Genomic DNA, 21,167 nt, shown 5'->3' with positions numbered 1-21,167 from the left:
TCATTTTGTGTTAAAAAATTTGAAAAGAAAAAAAAAATTTGTGCTATGTTGTTGTCAAGTTTGAGTTAAACTATAACTGTGATTTGCATTCCATTAGCTTGCTTAAAGGGTTGAACATCATCATTATGTCATTAGAAGTCTGAGTCCTTTGACTTATTTTTGGGTAAAAGAGATTTCATTTGTTTTGAAATAAATTTTTATGAGCACATTAACATGTTTTCTGTGAGGTATGATGTTTGAGCTTAAGCTTGTTCTCTTTGAGATTTGTTGGATGACCTATTGATGAATAACCATTGGCTTGCAAGATATATATAAAAAAAAATAAATAAATAAATAAGAGAAGGAAAAAGAAAATAAAGATCATGTTGAGTTTTTCACTGAGTAACCGGACCTCTTGCCTCGTTAAGCATTGAGTGTTCGCGTCAAAAGGTGTGAAGTTCAGTGTTGATTTATGATATGGCTAATCTGACTTCGTAGCCTTTTTGACTTAAGTTAATAAGCCCTTAGAGATGTTCTACATCTAGTGCCCTAAAGCCACCTGGCATGGGAGTCATTGGCCTAACACTTGTTACATGAGTCAATTAGAAAGCTTAAGGGAGTTAGACATTGCAAAGCCTATTAAAAAAAAAAATAATGCATATCTTGCCTCGGTTGTTTCATTAGTTAGGGATTCTTTCAAATTTTATGGAACTTGTCTTGAGTTTAAGCAGAAAGCTTCATGATTGTATGCTAATTACACTTTACACTTTTTAGAACATATGAGGTCTCAATTGTCCATTTATGAGTAATTTGATTTTGGATTTCCTTTTGACTGTTATGATGGTGTTTGTCTTTTTAAGTTTGCTCATGAATAAGAACCAAGGTTTATGTGAAATTTCTTTCTTGTTAACAACATAGTGCACAATGTTTGTGGGTATCATTCCTGTTAAGCCCTCACGAGACTTCACTCGTCCACTAGGGATGCCTAGGGGTTTAAAAGGCTTGTTGCATATGCTAAATGCAATCGTCTCTCCCACGAAAGAGGATTTATGTTTCTTGCTTTCATTTTATTTTTTGTTTTGTTTTGCTAAGGGACTAGCAAAATGTAAGTTTGGGGGTGTTTGATAAGTGCCAAATATTGCATATTTGGACCCCTTTATTTACATTAGTTAATCCTTTAGTTGTGTCGTTATTTAATATTTTGTGTTAGTTTTGTGTTTTTAGTATTTTGTAGGTCATTGAAGAAAAACTGCAGCTTTAAAGGGAAAAATACAAAGTTTGGAAGAAAGCATACTTTGAGAAGACCTAGATTGTGTGGTTAAGTCTAACCAAATCCAAGAAAAGGTTAAATCAGATTCAAGTTCAGATTGAATAAGATTTCGGATCGGATTCAAATTCAGATTCTGCACATATCTTAGTATTTTGACTATAACTTTCCGCTCAAATATTGGATTGAAGTGATTCCAATGGCATTAGAAAGCTAGCTCAAAATACTACAATTTATTGTGAAATAGGATTTTCGTAATTCTGAAATTTTCTATGCCAAAATGGCCCCGCAATTAAAGGACACAAATCTGGACAAATCCAATTCCGATTTCAGACTTCTATTTTAACTGAGAAACAGACCTCCGAATTATCTAGGTTTACTTGGGCTTCTAGGACTTCCCTAAGCCTATAAATAGACTTCTTTGCATTCAAGAAAAGATACACAATCCCAGAGAGCAAAATTCTTTTGTTTAGTTTTTCTTTAGGTTTAGGTTTAGGTTTAGATTTTATTTTTTTATGTGGAGCTAAATTCCCAACTAAGGTTGGGGATGAAGCCTCACCGATGAAGAACATCAATACTTTTATGTAAGTTTTTATTATTCTGATTTTATTGGGTTTTATATTTCAATTGTTTTACTTCTAATCAATTGTATGGAGTGATTCTTGGATATCTCTTGTGATTCAAGGATACATGTGATGATTTGAGATAATTTCATATGATTGATTGCTTGGCTTTTAACTCATAAAAATTGGATATCCCTTGTGATTTGTTCTACGGATACATCTGGTGTTTCAATTGAATTTGGATTCTTTTTGTGATTTGGTCAATGAATGGATACATGGGATGGTTTTGATTAATTCTTTGAAGCATAGTAAAACATATCTATGATTTAATTTGTGAGAACTTCGGATTAATATTGATGAACATAAAGTATGTTGTTATGATTTGGTGAGTGTGAATTCCCAAACCTTAGTACCTTTATTCTTAGATTTACTTATTTTATTTAGTTTATGTTTATCCTTTAATTTTCAAAACTCAAAAATCAAAACCCTTTTGGAACTAGATTAGGATTTAATTAGTTTAGATATAAATTGCTCTTTCAAAAATACAATTGTCTGTGGGATCGACCTCGCACTTGCAATCCATTAAACTACAATTGATTCGTGCACTTGCGAGTTAAATAAATTTGGACAACAAAGAGAAAGAAGCGCAGTCAGTTGAATGAAATTTCCTTCATCCCAAAGGGTTATTTATAGTGCGCAAGCCCTTGGAAAATGAAAGGTCACCTTTAAATGCAAAGAGACATCCCGCGCAGAATCGCCTAGGAAACCCAAACAGTGACGCACCACGTGTCCTGCCATTGAAGGCCGTGCCTGTAATAATGATGAACTCCAAAACCTGAAACGACAGATACCAAAAGACGAACGGAGAATTCAAAGACCGAGGTTCACAATACATTCTAATCCTCGGCCATGGGGGGTAGGACACCCGACCGCAGAATACAACAACATGGGCATTTAAAGGTGCACGAAAATATCAAAGCATCTAAACATATTGAAAGATCAAAAAAAGTTTAGATATGCATTCAAAGCAACCCAAAAATATCAAGAAGACCAACAAGAACTCAAATAAGAGCAAAAGTCCTTATACAAAACAAACAAAAATGTTTAAGTATGGGATTCATTGGTATCGTCATCTACAAGGATCTCGGGACCAAAAGGCTCGGGGGGTAAATTAGCTTCCGAACGGAACCCATGCACATTGACTTCCTAGGCATCAGGAATCAACTCCCTGCCTACATCAACCATTTTGTCAACAGCAGCAGCTGGCACCACCAAAAAATTTGACTCCACTGTGGTGGGGTCGATGCCAAACTAATCTCTACAGATGGTGAGGTACCGATGATTCTCAAAACCCCAATGAAATTTGCGGGCCCACAACAAGTCCCGAAGGCAAGGAACAAATGACAACTTCGCAAGATAACGAACTGCTTTGGCCTTCCAATAGCGGTACCCTTGGCGAAACCGATCACACTTGGCTCAGGAAGCTTCCAAATCATTGCCAACTCCTGGCCTTCCCGGTCGGCAATGTCGAGGTGCGTCTAAAGACGAACATTGGCCAATTTTGATTCACTAAGCCCCTGTTGGGTTGCTAAAATCTCATCCTCCGTCCTTGCTAATACACGACGGAGATTCTCCACCTTGGAACTAGGGTCCTGAGAACTAGAGGCCCTTTGTTGCTTGCTCAGCTTTTGAACTAAGCCTCGCAGCTCAACTCTCTCATCAGCATACTCCCACTGGCCCTCCTGGAACTCTTTATACCAACTCACGATAAGAGTGGAGCTCTACAGGAAAGGAAATCACGTCAGAAACAGTAAAGGCACTCAAAAAAAAAAAAAAAAAAAAAAAAAACTTACCTAAATAGTGACAATGGATCAGCTTGTCCACGAACATCTCTGGAGTCAGCCGACCCTCCCCATGGGTGTAATCCGCTTGAAGCAGCCTGGTGACTGCCGACAATGGGTTTCCTACCAAACCCGAGGCCAAGGATCTGATAATGAGAAAACTCCTTCCAGAATGCCCCCAAAGTGGCTATCCTCGATACACAGGGGGCTAATCGGAGGACCCAACCAAAGGGTCTAGAAGCCTATCCTCGAAAGAAAATGCAATGCGGGTCTCACGACAAGTGGCCACTGGCTCTCCCGGCTCCCAAGGTCGCCCTTCCAAGGGAACTATGTGGAGGGGAGTAGCTTCCATTGCAGAAATGGGCTCTAAAGCCTCGTTTGAACCGATAGGAGGACCAAAAGTAATCGGTACTAAACTAGACCAAACGGAAGACAATATATCCAGGAGGTCCCTTGACTTGTCCGCACGTCCTTTCTTCGAAAGCAGCTCTAGAGGTGCCTTACCTCTATCAGCCTTCCTCTTCAACACCGACGGATCCGTTGCAGACTCTGAAGCCGATGAAATTTGGCCCAGAGTATGGGAACCCGATGGCTTAGAAGCCAGACCCGAATCTTTTGAAGCAGACACCGCAGTTTCAGCCGGCTTACCCGAAGAGGAGACATTCTTGTGCGCTCGACTCTTCTTGCTCGGAGGCCGAGTAGGTGACTTTGAAGCCATCTTGTCACCAGTTGGATTTGGTCTCTTAGGGTTCCCCTAACGATCCCAGATAACCTTATCCACTAGAATTTGGTACCCCAGGCGCTCCCGAAGAGTGTTATCATTAACGATGTTGCCAAAAAAGCATCTGATCTGCATTCTTGGGAAGCTGAGAATACTCCAGGATGTAGTTGACCAGGCCTTGCTGCTCTGGGCTTAGTACAGCACATTCCTTCCCTGCAGTAAAAAGGAAAGTAAGGACGTGTGAAGCAAGATAAAGAAGAAAAGAAGAAAAACTAAAAACACCTACAGCTCTCTCAGGAAACTCAATATTCCCGGGGAACGGAATGCTGCAAGGGCAGAGCCTCCGATGTCTATGCCTCCCAAGTCCCGCATATGTAAGAAAAATATTCCTCCCGAGCGTGATAAATTGGTTCTTCTCACAAACCATAAAAGCAACCGTCTTAGAAGTGGGGTAAAAATGAGGCCCAAATATGTTGAGGAATTCGGGGATCGATAGGGTTTTTCTCGGGAATACAGAAGGCCACAACATGAGGGTAGCCATGAAATAACTCCAGTCATTCGGTATAAGTTGCATAGGGCCACCCCCTAGAAGGACAACATTTCCCTCACTTTGGGAGAGAAAGGCAGACGAACTCCCACCATGAACATATGTTCATGAACACAAATTTCCCCAGGACCACCAACCATTTCGGTGTAGTCATCTGGAAAATGCAACGAAACCGACGAGGGTGTGTCGTAGTTTTGGTGGAGCACCCTCTCATCCTCCACCGAGAATTAGGATCTCTGCCGGCGCGCAAAGTCTAGGCACAAGGATGAAAGAGATCCTTCACCAACTGGACGCACTCTGGCTGAAGAGCCGCCGCCTGAGCGGTGGGTCAGAGGAATCTCCGATGATTGCTCACAGCGATTTCGTCAACTTGTACTGGAAGTTTCTGAGAAGTCATGGCCACTGGGAAAATCAAATACTCTAAGACCTGAGAAACGGATGGAAATCTAGAAGGCTTAAACAATGAAGATTGATGGCGAAATCTTTATAGGAAAAGAAATCTCGGACAAGGCGCAAGGCATTTAATGCAAGAACATCATGAGCCTGCAGTCACGCCTGAACCGAAGAGACTCAAGCCAACTTTCGCTTCAAAAAATGCAACCATAGACACCGTTTGCCCATCGAATTCCGTTTCATCAGTTTTTGAATCACACCCAGCATAACACTTAGACGAGCAACGGCGCATTTATGTGGATAAAGACAAAAGATTTGAAAATCGTAAGATTGCAACAAATCTCGGAATATCCAGGACGTGCGAATGTCAGGTTCCATAAATGATTAAGACGCCAAGAAACAGCTATAGGGAACCAAGAAGGGAAAGACACTTGAATGGTCCACCTTCGAAAAAGAACACCACCAGAAGATCAAGAGTTTGAATTCTCTCCTCCCGAAGTCTCGGCAGAAGGAATTCGGGGGGTAACTGTTACACATAAACCCATCGCCCAAGTCCACGGGTCAAAGGCCCACAAGCCCAAGAAAGCCCGGTACATCGAAATGGGCTCACTAAATACACCCAATGTAAAGCATCGGATACGACGTTGTTCCCTACGCACTCGGACAGCCAAAGTCCAGGTATGGGGTCACAGTGAACCTCCCGCGCTTAACGTCTGGATACACCTATCATATCAGGGATAAGGCTCGGCCACATAGACAAGTCACGCATAGCAAGACCACCAAGACGGTTATGATCCTACTCTTAAAGACACCTTGCAAATACAGACCGTCCTCGGATCAACGTATGTAACAGCCTCCCACCGGTCATAAAGAAAGGGAACACAAACATTAACCTTTCCGGCTGTTACGCCCAAATCCCAGATCCTCTGCCAGGCCATCATAACCACCTCCGCATGCTCAACTATAAAAGGCCTCACTCCGAAGGTATGAGGGACCGCAAATACGCATACTAAACTAATACACATACTGACTTAAGCATCGGAGGTGGAACCGCTAGCCAACACTCGGCGCATCCTCTTAACGCGTGCTTTGATTTTGCAGATTTACTAAAAGGCTTACAGAAAGGCGTAGCTCGAAGACTTGGATTCCCTTGAATTCATCATGCCAAAAACTGCTTCAACAATGGTAATGCTGAATATCTTCTTCGTATAAGCTTATTCTCTTGAGGATTTTGAAGATGTTTCGTGCGTAAGGGTGAATCTAGGAAAAATGGAGTTATTTTTAGTACAAAAGGTGATGGAGCAGAGTTGGCAGGAGTTTTGTGCTGTGAAATAGGATCTTTTGTTGTATTTATTTCCTTTCGTATGGATTGGAATAATCATTTAGTTTTTTAGAATGGGCTAGGCCAATATTTGTAAACACTTTAAAGAAGCATTTACCCTCTATATATAAGTGAAGGTGATCTATTAGACTTCATTATGTCAATAGTGAAAAATATAATTAAGGTACTAGTCTCGTCCACACACACGAGATGGAGAGCTTTGTTAAATTATATAAAAATATAAAAAGTGAGAGCTTGAAAGAAAGACACAAATTAAGGTGTTTGACCTATGGCCTAAGTCTACACGTTAAAGCTTTTTCTTAACTACGTATTTCCCTCACTTAATAGAAACAGTACAATAAAATGGGCTATTTATTTTATTGTTTTTTTTTTTTTTTTTTTTGACATAATGGCCTATTTACAGTTAAATGAGGCCATGAATACAATAATTAAATAGTGAATATGTAACTTATGTTAACTATGTGAGTTACATAATCAATATGTAACATATGGAATTTTTTGTTTTTTTTTTTTTTTTAACAAACGTAACATATAAGAATGAGAAAATTTACATAATCAATATATAATATATGAGAATTATGAGAGTAATGCATGAGAGTTACATAACCAATTATGTAATGTATGAGAATTGTGACAGTAAATAATACATTAATTTAATTCAAAATAGCCATTGTACATTGTCTTTAGATTTCTCAATAAGTTTATCCTCAATCATTGGAGGTATGTTACTCTCATATACTTGATCTATACATGCTATGAAGAAAGAAGATATTTATTTGGTTAAAGTTCTAACATCTTTACATAGAAGTTTGTTGGGTATTAAATTGCCAAATTTAGTGAAAAATTAATTTCATCAGCAATCCCACATGCAATGCGTACATGTAACGCCCCCAAAATTAACCTTGGCCAGCCTAGCAGGATTACTGGTAATTACCCCAGTTAAACCAACTTGTGGCTAACTGAGAAATCGCCCCTCTAAGCATTATCAAAGTTAATGCATAGGAATGTGAAATAAAATCTAAGAAACTATTAAATCATCAAAGGACAAGTATATTCCTTGAAATCAAAGGCATGAAGCGACTAATAACAAAAATAAAAACACCTGATAATCTTTAAAACAAGTCAATAGTGGCAGCCATACCACCCTTGGGTTCTAGCAACATATTTCCTAGAAAGGTAATAAGAGCATAAGTCTAATGACTTAGAAAGTAAACCTCATAATTAGGTATGATATGAGTCCAGTTAAGCATAAATAAACATGCAGTTTTAGTAATCCTTCAAAAGAAGGCACTGTCTTCGTTAATACACCATAAAATAGTATTTTGGTTAACAAAAGAATGGTGTACTACCGGCGGCAGTCACCTAAGTATATTAATGCAGAAAGAATAATGCTTTTATAGGTCATAACTCTCATGTATGGTCTACTCGAAATATTACCTCTTCTCAGCAAGGTTGGCGCCGTCCCGAGGGACCTGTAATACAATGCCGGTGCCCTAGCCATTGTACACTACTGTACATAACACTAGCGGCACAACCGAGTCCGACCTTGGGTGGTCCACACCGCTAATGATATCTTTCCTATAATGACCACCTATTAAGGCTGCGCCGGCCACGAAACAACCATTGGATCCGAGGCCCATATAACAACACACACATTTGACCATAGAATGAATTTTATATAGTAAGACTATGGCCATTATACCGCATGTACCGGTGTACCATGTCATATGATGCATCTTATTAATCAGTTAATAAAGCAGTTACCAAGTAGTTACGCAATCCTTTCGTATTGCGTTATAGTAGGATTTAGTGATGTCAGAGGATTTAAGTGAGTGTACGAGGTAAGTAAACACTTACGAACCTTTTTCCTTAAAATCATGGGATATGACAGTTGATTGAACACGAGTATGATATACGCATGAGAGGACTCTTAAATGTAAAATACTAAGCTTAATCTAACAAAAGGATTGCTAGGCTCTAAAATGCACACGAGTGGGGCTTAATGGCCGGTACCGGGCCTTCAGACTATACGTCTGGGCTAGAGGGTGTACATCCGGTCAGTGAGCTAGGCCATCCATCTAAAGCACCAAATTGTGTTTTAAGGCTTCTATAAAATCTATAGGCTACTATATCCCCTTCAAGACTAAGAAATAAACACATGAAATGTAAGAAAACTCAACGTCAGGCAATACAAGGAATCAAAGAAGCTTTCGAAACTATTTTGAAAATATTTCTTGTTTTGTAAGGAAAAGAGTAAAAAGCTTAACATATCATCTTTTGAAAACTTACAACATTTCATAATGCAATAAAAATAGTAGTGAAAGCATATAACGGGCAAGGGGTTACCTTGGAAATTGTCAAGAACGCACACAAATGCTTCCTTTCTTCTCAAATCACAAAACTCACAAAGATATTCACTCAAGGGGTTTCAGAGGGCCTAGAGGCGAGAAATATGTTAGTAGCGCTGTGGGTGCTACCAACCCCCTGAAAAGTAGTGGACATTCGGTACTATTGGTGCATACGTCCGGTTTACTCAACGGTCCAAAGGGTGCATCATACGTACACTTATTATCCAATGGTTTTCCAAAAAGTAGTGTACGTCCAGTGGTCCCCCATCGTACGCCCTTGTACTATTTGCAGGCGTACGTACGGTGGTCCCCCTATGTACGTCTTCTACTAAAAACAGGAGCGTACGTTCGATCAGAAAGGGTTAAGCTCGGTTTTGTGCTTCAAAACGTCTAAGGAGGTTTAGGTTATAGGTATAGGCTTAGATTCTTTGTTATAAAACCGGGACTTTAACCATTCCTTGTAGAAAATCTCTTAGTAAAAAGTATTGTTTTTATCGAGGTATTGCACTTTCCCCTCGTTATAAGACTTTCGTCCTCGAAATTTGCTTTTAGTTATAAACAAGATCCTCTTAGTAGAGAGGGTTTTCAAAAAAACAATTTAAAGGTTTAAAACAAAACACACGGTCTTTGGCATGCATAATTAAATCCGCAGAAGTAAAAGAAACAATCGCATATATAAATAAGCATAGTAAAACAGTGCATCGAAATTGCCACCACCAAGGTGGACTTATAATGTAACCAAGACATACAAAATTGCTACCACCAAGGTGGACTTATAATGTAACCAAGACATACAAAATTGCCACCACCAAGGTGGACTTAGAAAAACAGCCGAAAAGAAGGTGACCATTACGAACAAAAGGTACTCTATGAGCGGGATTGTCAACCAAGTGTGACCCTCACACTCGGGCTCCCTCTCCCCCGGTTGATGCTCTGACTGTGGATGCCGTAGTCTCTGATGTCAAGGGATCCCATAAATTGGTCTCAAAGTTGTACGAGAATAGCTTGGTCCTCTGCTCGTGCCATGTGCTACTCCTTATGGGACTGCTGCACCTCTCGGACCGTGCTCTCCATACAGTCCAGACGCTTGGCTTGAATGGTAGATGAGGGTGCTCCATCAGCTCGGGCCGCCCTCTGTGGTCGTGGTGGTCTCTGCTCCTGCTTAGCCTCTCGGAGATGAACGTTACTTGCACTGAGGAATCGCAAGGTTATAATTCCCTTGGATGGCGGTAGCTCCTTCAGACCTCTAGTAGACACTCTGGCGTGCTCGGCGATCCGGGTGACTAAGGCTTCATACGACAGGGCAGTGATCTGTTCCGCTAACCATACTCCCATCATCATTGTCGTGACCAAGGAGCTGAAATCGATGGGGGTCTCGGTCAAAAGTGCAAAAAGGCAGTGAGCTCGCTCAATGGTGATGGATGTGAGGCTCACCAACGGAAATATCCCACTGACCATGATGCGGTAGATGCACCGATCGTTGTCGCCCTTGAGGTCACTCATCTGGAAACCTCCTTCTCCCTCCATTTCCAATAGGTGGGGACACTCGTTGGAGAAATGCTCTACCAACTGAGCACGAATGGGAAGGCCGTCAACTGGGTAAGGGTACCCTGGGTCGCGCACTCGTGGTGCCCAGTGATGCAGCTAATTAGAGTGGGGTCACTATAATCGGCTTGCCTCTGAGCCAAGTATGAAAAGAGCCGCCACACCTCATGTGAATGTTAGTGCAAAACTCGTGGACTAGGTCCTTGATGAGTGCCAAATACTGTATATTTGGACCCCTTAATTTGCATTGGTTAAGCTCTTAGCTTTGTTATTTTTTGATGTTTTTTTGTTAGTTTGGGTGTTTTGGTGTGTTGCAGGTTGTTGAGAGAAAACTGCGATTTGAGGGTGGAAATAAGCAAAGATATTAAAGATCCTTAGAAGTGCGATAGAGTGCACAGAGCCACGATCGAGCACACCTACGCTCAAGCCCATGCACGGCATGTTTGAGCGCACATCCACATCAGCCCTAGAACGCGGCACTTAAGTGCTGCGCCGTTAAAGCCCTGAAGACCCGAGTGCGATCGAGTGCACTCACGCTGACCTTGCAGCGCCGAAGCCCTAGTTTTATTATTTATAGCATATTTTTCTTGTAACCCAATGTGGGGAGGCGCCATTTAGAGCTAAATTTCAACCTTTTTGTCATTCTAAAGCCTTTGCTTCGTTTTCCATTGTAAGTTTTACATTTTTTTTTCATTATGTCAATTCATTTTGTTATGATTTTTGTTATCATGTGAGGCTAAAACCTTCAACTAAGGTTGAAGATGAAGCCTCGTCATTGATAAACATTCATATTCTTGTCATTTTATGTATACAATTCGATGTTTAATAAAATTGTTATTCAAATTTAATTCAATTGCTTGATTAATTTCATTTGATTGAGACATATATCCATTATGATCTACGGATACAGTGGATGATTTGATCTCAATTTTATATTCGTTGTGATTCGTTTAACAGTTGGATTCATCGAATGATTTAATATGCATGTTTACAAAATTTGAATAATGTATAAAACCAATTGTTTGTCGGGTGTATGCATAAAATGCAAGAATATGTTGTTTGATTTGGCGAGGATAATTCGAAAAACTTTAGTGCTTTTCCATTAATTGTTTTTAAATCACCTTGTTTATTTTATTTTGCCCGACACAATTTGAAAATTTGGAACTAGGTTGAAATTGGGTTAATCTAAATTAGAAGATTGGTTTTTGCTACACAACTCCTTGTGGTTCGACCTCGGACTTGCACACACTTTATTGCAAACGACTAGTGCGCTTGTGAGTACACTTAAATTTGTACATCAAATTTTGGCGCCGTTGCTAGGGAGTTGTTTGTTTGTGAGAATTGATTTTTTGTTTAAATTGATTTTATTTTTCTACTAGTTATTTTCTTATGGCAATTTGTTCGCACCCATTGCGACTAATTCCCATTCATGTATAGTGTTGCCACCAACCAATGCCACCCATTTTGATTTGAAGCCACATGTCATCCAACTCCTACCATCATCCCATGGCCTAGAACTTGAAAATCCTTACAGTCATGTAAAGAAATTCAAGGACATGTGCCCCATTTTCAAATTTCAAAATTTTTCTGAAAATTCTGTCCACCTCAGACTATTTCCTTTCTTTCTGCACGATAAAGCCAGGACATGGTTGGATCCCAACACGCCCAAATCCATTACATCTTAGGAAAGCTTGTTAATCAAGTTCTACAACAAGTTTTTCCCAATGTCAAAGGTCAATGAATGCATAAAGGAGATAAGTTCCTTTACTCAGGAGGAGGACGAGAAAGTTTCGGAGAGTTGGGAGAGATTTAAGGAGTTGTTGATAAGATGCCCTCCACATGGATATGAGAAGTGGAGACTGGTTCAATTTTTCTACCAAGGATTGACCCAATCCAACCGTAGTATGATCGAGTCAATAAATGGGGGGGCATTCTTAAGTTTGATGGGGGATGAAGCATACAAGGCATTGGACAAGTTGTCCGACAGCTCACGACAGCGAGATTTTTTGAGTTGTCAGGATAAATTTGCCTGTATCCCCAAGAAAGGAGGCATCTATGAGTTAAGAGGAGACACTGAGTTGAATATGAAGATAGATGCGCTCACCAAGAAGGTCGAGGCCCTCATTGTGGGTCAGTCCATCCATGCTGCCAACACATTTAATGTTGATAGTTGTTCCTTTTGTGCTAGTCCTATGTATTTAGCACAAAATTGTCCATCTTCGAGTGCCCAATGGAACAAGTGAACGCTTTCAACGACTTTAAAAAGTAAGCGAGCGGACCCTATTCGGGGACCTACAATCCAGGGTGGCGGAACCACCCTAATTTTTCATGGAAGCAGAGCCAACCAATAAATCAAGGCATGATGCCCAGAATCAATATCCTCCTAGATTTCCTCCACCAGCTCAAAATCATGGTCGCTTGGCTCATCCAGCGCAACCTTCTACATCCTCATTACAATCATCGCTGGAAAAGATAATGAAGGCATTCATACAATCAAACAATCAAACCATACAAGAGCTCAAAAACTCTGTTGTGACCAACAGCCAAGCCATAAATGAAGTGAAGAATGCCACCATGGTCAACACCCAGGCGATTGCCAAGATGGAGGTGCAGATTGATCAGATAGCCAATGACCTAGGTGAGAGAGATAAGGGAAACTTCCATAGTCAGCCCGTGCCCAACCCAAAGGGAGAATTTATGGTTGGAAATTCTACAAATCTTGCACGCGGGCAAGAGTAGGTGCAATCGATTGTCACACTGAGGTCAGGGAGACAAGTTGACAATCAAGTGATTGAGCCAGAAGAAGACCCTGCTGTGCTGAAAGGGGAAAATAGTGGCAACAAGGAGAAGAGAGATGCTGAGCCATCTACAGCCACACCCACTGTTGAGGATCTTCCTAGGTCGTTTGTACCTAAAGCGCCTTATCCTAAGAGATTACAAGCACCCAAGAAAGGAGGGAAGTTTAAGGACATTCTGGAGGTATTCAAGCAAATCCAGATCAACATCCCATTTTGGGATGCTATCCATCAAGTACCATCATATGCCAAGTTCTTGAAGGACTTGATAACTGTCAAGAAGAAGACTAATGTCCCAAAGAACACGTTCCTGATCTAGCATGTTATCTCAATTTTGCAATGCAAGTTTCTCTTCAAGTACAAGGACCCTGGGTGTCCTACTATTTCTTGCATGACAAGAGTCAATAGTATTGAGAGGTCATTATTGGATCTTGGAGCAAGTGTGAATCTTTTGCCCTACTCAGTCTACTTGCAATTGGGGTTAGGGGAATTCAAGCCCACATCGATGATACTCCAATTGGCTAACAAGTCGGTGAAGGTTTCACGGGGAATAATCGAGGATGTCTTGATTAAGGTTGATAAATTTTATTTCCCCGTGGATTTCATTCTGCTAGACACAGAGCCGGTTCCGAATGTTAGGATTCAAATACCGGTAATCTTAAGGTGACCATTCCTAGCTACGGGTAACGCCCTGATCAATTGTACGACGGGGGTGATGAAGATTTCCTTCGAAAATATGACAGTGGAGTTGCATATTTTTCATATCAAAAAGCAACCGTTGGAATACGATGAAGTGCAACAGGTATGCTTAATAGAGGAGATCATTGAGGAGCCTATTGAAGAATCAAGCATGGACGACCCCCTGGAGGCATGCTTTGCTCAGTTTGGACAGGATTTGGACTTGGACAAGTTGCTTGAGCAAGCAGATGCGATTTTGGAGGCTGCTCCTCTAGTTTATAGTGAGAAGGAGGAGATAGCAGTACCTACTCACCCCAAAAAGGAACTTAATCCTCTACCGGACAATCTTAAGTATAAGTTCCTACGTCCAACAGATTATTTGCCTATGATTGTAGCTTCAGACTTGGTTGATGCTTAAGAAGTGAAGTTGTTGGAAGTTTTAAAATGGCACAAGGAAGCTATCAATTGGACTATTACGGATATCAAAGGGATCAGCCCCTCGGTGTTGATGCACAAGATACATTTGGAGGAGAATGCCAAGCCATCAAGGGAGCCATACAGAAGGCTAAACTTAGCTATGCAAGAGGTTGTGAGGACTGAAGTGATATAAAGTTGTTGGATGCAAGGATCATTTATCCAATCTCTGATAGCAAGTGGGTGAGCCCGATTCATGTCATGCCCAAGCGGCCTAGATTGACGGTAGTCAAGAACAAGGATGACGAGTTGGTCCCAACTCGTATTCAGTTAGGATAGAGAGTATGTATAGACTACCGCAAGCTGAATGCTGCCACCAGGAAGGATCATTTCCCACTTCCATTTGTTGATCAAATGGTGGAGCGCTTGGCTAGGTATGAATACTATTGCTTCTTGGATGGTTAGTCTGGATATAACCACGTCCCTGTGGACCCCGAAGATTAGGAGAAGACAACGTTTACCTGTCCTTTTGGGACATTCGCCTACTGTTGCATGCCCTTTAGGTTATGCAATGCACCCGCTACTTTTCAGCAGTGGAGCGTTTCTTGGAGATTTTCATGGAGGACTTCTCTTGTAATACCTCGAAATTTATACCTAGAATAAAGGTGATCTTAATATCAAGGATAAGAAGGATTTGCAATTTTATTAAGATTTCTATGGAGTTAGGTGAATAGACTTAATGTGAAAGATGATGGAAAATTGCTAGTTATAATTTTAATGGGTTATTGAAAGAAAAGTCACATTGTTTTAGACTCCGAAAATTCAATGAGTGACTTTAAATAAAACTGTTTTAAGATCTTATATAATGATGAGGTACCAAACAGTTATGGGTTGCTATGATTTTTGGATATGTTGTGCATCTTTGAATGAGGAAAATTTCAAGCCAAAGTTTGTGTCATTTGGAGTTAAATTGAAAGAGTTATGATTTTTCCAAGTTTAATAGGTCAAGCTGCAGAATAGTTGAAGTACCTGCGATTTGGGAAATTAATTGGATGTGTTAATGATGTCTGTAAGCCACGATTTTTTTGGTATATGTTAGTAAAAAGGTTTAGGTTTATTGAGGATTAATTGTAGATTTTTTATGATCAGTTTTAATGTAAATGCTTGAGGAGTTTGTTTGACAAGTCATCAAAGCTCAAGATAACACATGCCTTACATGATAAGTTGCATGGAGACCAACTTTAGTTACTTTGTTGACACCTATAGCTACAAGTGTTATACAACATGTCTGTATCGTTTCCTTGGCTGACACTTAAAGTAACATGTGCTTCTATGGCTTTCTTGGTGGACACTTGGTGGACACTTGTCTTGTGGTTTAGAGGGAATTGAATGCATGTGGGACACTTGGTGGACACTTGTCTTGTGGTTAAGAAGGAATTGGATGCATGTGGGACAAACATGTGGCAAGCATTCAAGGGAAAATGTCCCACATACGGTGGGTATTTAAGGAGAGCAAACCCTCTCAATTGCTCACAGCTCAAGTGAGCGCGAGATGAGGGAGAGAACCGGAAGAAGAGAAGAAAGAAAGAGGAAGAAAAGAAAGGAAAGAGAGGAGAAAGAGAAAAGAAAAGAGAGGAAAGAGAGAAGAAAGAAAGAGGAGGAAGAAGGAAAATAAAATAAAATAAAATAACATGAGAATTCTCCAAGGAATTGTGATTTGGATGCGGATTCAAAATAAGGGCATGCAATGCCAGGTAAGGGGACACAACACCAAAAACCTCAACAAATTTTATTATAAATCCTTGAAATAAAATGTTGGGGATTTTATAAAGGATTCACTTACATGATGTTCAATTGCACTTCCTTCCATATTTTAATGACAAGTTTTATTTATTCATATGTCATTGTTTAAGAATTTTGATACAGTTACCATATTTCATGATTTATGCATGACTACAATTATGAATGAAAAGAGTTCTCAAAGTTCATGGCACGGATGAGTTTACACATTATATGAAATGTTATATGTGCATTCATGGCATAGTGTACAGTTACAGATGAGTTTACAGATCATATGAAATGTTATATGTGCATTCATGATTATAAATGTTTAACCCGAGACACGATTGTAGTGACGATCGGTACCGCATAGGGTAGCATGGCAAGCACACCGAAGGATTATTACGAGAAGGTGTGTGCTACCGGCTAGGTGGCCTTCACCTAGGGAAGTTCCCAACCTGGTAGCTCTCCCCTGTGACGACAAGATGAGCATATAGGTCCTTCGGGACAAGCCAACGTGCGCTGCTCACGGTAAAATTGTGGCGTCGGGTCAAAGGGTAAAACAATTATTTTTGAAAGGAAAATAAAAGGAAATGCTTACTCATGTTGCAACTATCATGCTTATTTTGTCAATTATGTTATTCAGCACAAATTATTATTGTGCATGACAGAGATTTTGACATAGAAATCTACATAGCATGTTTTATAGCATCTTGGTGTTGTGGCTACTTACTGAGTTGTCGAACTCACCCCTTCTCTTTATACATCTTTTTCAGATTGCTTTATATATCATAGTACTGAAGACATGGGTACCGGTGGGCCTCTTAGTTGTTAAAGATCCTATCGCTACTTTATGGACTAGCAGGAGCAGTAGCAGTAGTAGTAGAAGTGTCTGGGACTCCATTCTATAGACTAGACGGCTTTGGATAAGCATAGACGGTGTAACTTTATTGCTTATAAGATTATTGAATACTAGCACATTATGTGTTTATGATTTTATAATGAGAGTTTACAGTACTCTGGTGATTTTATGTTTTTGTGGTGAACATATGGTAGGAGAATTTTTTTTTATTTTTTTTATTAAGAATATGTTACAATTGCTCCCAGTCGCTCTACCTCTAGAATTTGAGGCGTTACATCTCTGTCGTTGGTTCATCCTTTGATGAATGTTTGCACTGTCTGACTTTGGTATTAGTATAGTGCAAGGAGAAGAACCTGGTGCTCAATTAGGAGAAATGCCATTTTATGGTGAAACAAGGCATCATATTGGGGCACGTCATATCTCATCGGGGGATTGAGGTTGACAAAGTGAAGGTGGATCTGATTTCCAACCTTCCACCCCCACGTACGGTAAAGGGGGTTCGCCCTTTTCTGGGCCATGAAGGATTTTACAGGCGATTCATCCAAGACTTCAGCAAGATCGCCAGGCCCTTGTGCAAATTGTTGGTGAAGGATGACCCATTTGTATTTGAGAAGGACTGCAAGATAGTATTTAGGGATCTGAAGAGAATTGTGACGTCCACATCCATTATTCAGCTACCCAATTGGGATGTACCATTTGAGATCATGTGTGATGCTTCGGATTATGTAGTCGAAGCTGTTTTAGGGTAGTGTGTCAATAGACTCCCCCATTTTATCTACTATGCGAGCAAGACTCTGAACGATGCACAACTCAATTACTTCGCCACAGAGAAGGAGTTGTTGACAGTCATTTTTGCACTGGACAAGTTTAGATCCTAATTGTTAGGATCTAAAGGCATCATCAATTCAAATCATGCAGCATTGAAGTATCTTTTTTCCAAAAAAGATGCTAAATCTCGTCTCATCCGATGGGTTTTGCTACTTCAAGAGTTCAACATAGAAATTCGGGACAAGAAGGGTTCTAAAAAAGTGGTGAAGGATCATTTATCTATGTTGACTGTGGATTACACCGACGATGCCAGACCCATTTCGGAGATCTTCCCTAATGAGCAATTGATGCACATTGCTCATAATCCAGCACCATTGTTTGCTGACATAGTGAACTATCTCGTCACCTGCAAACTGCCTTCACAGTGGGAGCGACAAGATAGGTCCAAATTTTTGTCCATGGTGAAACAGTTTTTTTGGGACGATCCTTACCAGTTCAAGTATTGTTCCGATCAGATCATTAGGAGGTGTATACTTGAACATGACCAATCCAATGTCATCTCCTTTTGCCATGATCATGCTTGTGGAGGCCATTTTAGTGCTAAGAAGATCGCTGCAAAGATTTTGCAGTGTGGATTCTATTGGCCTACCCTTTTCCGAGACGCTCATGCATATTGCACATCTTGTGAGCGTTGCCAGAAGCTAGGGAGTATTTCTAGGAGGAATATGATGCCCCTCAACCACATTATGATTGTTGAGATTTTTCACGTGTGGGGCATTGATTTCATGAGACCTTTTCCAAACTCCTTGGGCTATCTGTACATCTTGATTGATGTGGACTATGTGTCCAAGTGGGTGGAGGCGGTTGTGTACAAGATCAATGACCACAGAGTTGTGGTCCAATTTTTGAAGGACACTATTTTTGCTTGTTTTGGTACCCCTCGAGCGATAATAAGTGATGGAGGTAAGCATTTTTGCAATCGAATATTTGAGCAGCTGATGAAGAAGTATTTCATCACGCATAAGGTTGCCAACCCTTATCATCCACAGACAAGTGGACAAGTGGAGATTTCAAATTATGAGATCAAGAGAATTTTGGTGAAGACAGTGAACTCCAATAGAAAAGATTGGTCTCTGCAATTGAGTGATGCACTGTGGGCGTATCAAATAGCTTTCAAGACCCCGATTGGGATGTCACCCTATCGGCTTGTGAACGGGAAGGCATGTCATCTTCCCGTGGAGTTGGAGCATAGAACATATTCGGCCATCAAGCAACTAACTTCAATCTTTTGAAGGCTGGCACACAAAGGAAACTCCAACTCAATGAATTAAAGGAGCTACAGAATGATGCTTATGATTGTGCAAGCATGTACAAGGTACAGATGAAGAAGGTTCATGACCAGAGCATTTTGAGACGATCTTTTGAACCTGGTCAGAAAGTCCTCCTTTATAATTTAGAGCTGCATCTTTTCCCGGGCAAGTTGAAATCTCGATGGACAGGCCCAATTATTATTCGGTCAGTTTTTCCTTATGAGGCCATTGATGTTGAGGATCCAAGAAATGGTAACACCTTCAAGGTGAATGGATAGAGATTAAAACCATTCTTGGAGTTGAGGAGTACGAAGATTGAGACGACATTGAAGGAGGATCCGAGTTATTCAGAGTGATTGTCGTCTATTGTGGAGAGTCTAGCTGAAGACTTAAAACTTAGCGCTTGTGGGAGGCAAGCCTCATTATTTTCCTTGTCATTTGATCTTGTTTGTCCATTTTGTTTTTGTTTTTGTTGTGTTTCTCTGGTCAAGTGTCTGCCATTCAAGTTTGGGGGAGCATTCTCCTATGTACACCCGACTTGCACCGCCCGTCTAGTATTGTATTTCTAGATACATTGGGGACAATGTGCCATTTTAGTTTGGGGGTGGGGTAGACATTTCTATCTTTTTCTTTGATTATTCTTGTTGTTTTGTATGTTAAAAAAAAAAAAAAAAATTGTGCTGTGTTGTTTATTTGGCATGAGTTACATCATAATTGTGGATTGCATATCATTGGTGTGTTTAACTTGTTTGAACATTGCATATCATTAGAAATCTCAGTAGTTTGACTCATGTGTTGGATTAGAGAGACTTCACTTGTTTCATTGGTTTTTCACATGCACATTAGCATAGAGTTTGCGACGTATGAGATTTGACTTGAGGAGTGTGTGCTTTGAGATTTGTAGGTTGATTTGGTGACGAAAACCCTGGTTTCAAAAAAAAAAAAAAATGAGTTTTGAGTTTTAATAATGAAAATTTGAGTTTGAGTTTCTCATTGAGTAATTGGGAGTTTCTCATTGAGTAATCAGACCTCTTGCCTCACTAAACTATAAGTGTTCACTTAAAATGATGAGAAGTTCAAGCTGATTGATTGTATGGCTAGTTATGCTTCGTAGCTCTTTTTGACTTGAGTCATTAAGCCTTAGGGATGTTTCTACATCTAGTGCCCTAAAATCATCTGGTTTGGGAGTCACTGGCCCAACACTCATTACATAGGTCAATTAGAAGCTTAAGGGAGTCGAGAATTGCACAGCCGACACAAATAATGTACAGTTTGATTTAAAGCCTTGGTTATTTTCATTTGATTGAATTCCTATGACTTTTGAGGTACACAAGCTTTGGGAAAAATTGAAACGTCATGAGTCTATGTTGATTTCCATTTTGCACTTATTGGAGCTTGTGTTGTATCAATTTTCCAACTATGAGTTGAATGATTTTTGGATGTCTTGATGATTGTGGTGCTCGCTTGGCTAAACTTGCTCATGATGTATGAACCATATGTTTGTGTGGAAGTCATTGCTTGTCAATAACATAATGCTTAAAATGTTTGTGGGTATCATTGCTGTTAAACCCTCATGATACTTTACTCGTCCTCTAGGGATTCCTAAGGATTTAAAAAGCTTGTTGCATATGCTAAATAAAATCGTTTCTCCCACAACAGCAGACATATGTTCTTGCTTTGATGTTGTTTTTCATTTTGTTTGCTAAGGGACTAGCAAAATATAAGTTTGGGGGAATTTGATATGTGCCAAATACTGTTTATTTGGAACCCTTAATTTGTATTTGTTAAGCTCTTAGCTTTGTTATTTTTTGATATTTTTTTGTTAGTTTTGGTGTTTTAGTGTGTTGCAAGTCGTTGAGAGAAAACTGCGGTTTGAGGGCGGAAATAAGCAAAGATATTAAAGATCCCTGGAAGTACGATTGAGAGCACAAAGCCATGATCAAGCGCACCTGAGCTCGAGCCCAGGCACGGCATGCTCGAGCGCACATCCACGTCAACCAGCACGCGGCGCTTAA

The 21,167-nt window shown here is 40.2% G+C and overlaps 1 long non-coding RNA gene across 1 annotated transcript; it reads left to right on the top strand.

Moving 5' to 3' along the window:
• The first annotated feature begins 16,129 nt into the window (after positions 1-16,129).
• LOC132168610 (uncharacterized) lies at positions 16,130-17,239 on the top strand. The gene is made up of 3 exons (XR_009438895.1): positions 16,130-16,187; positions 16,586-16,769; positions 16,989-17,239. It is a non-coding gene; the product is annotated as an uncharacterized LOC132168610 (long non-coding RNA).
• Positions 17,240-21,167: the final 3,928 nt, after the last annotated feature.

The sequence above is a fragment of the Corylus avellana genome, chromosome ca2 (genome assembly GCF_901000735.1).
Source record: "Corylus avellana chromosome ca2, CavTom2PMs-1.0".
NCBI lineage: Eukaryota > Viridiplantae > Streptophyta > Magnoliopsida > Fagales > Betulaceae > Corylus > Corylus avellana.
The sequence above is the reverse complement of the archived record's forward strand: the minus strand, read 5'-3'. Positions and strand labels throughout refer to the sequence as shown.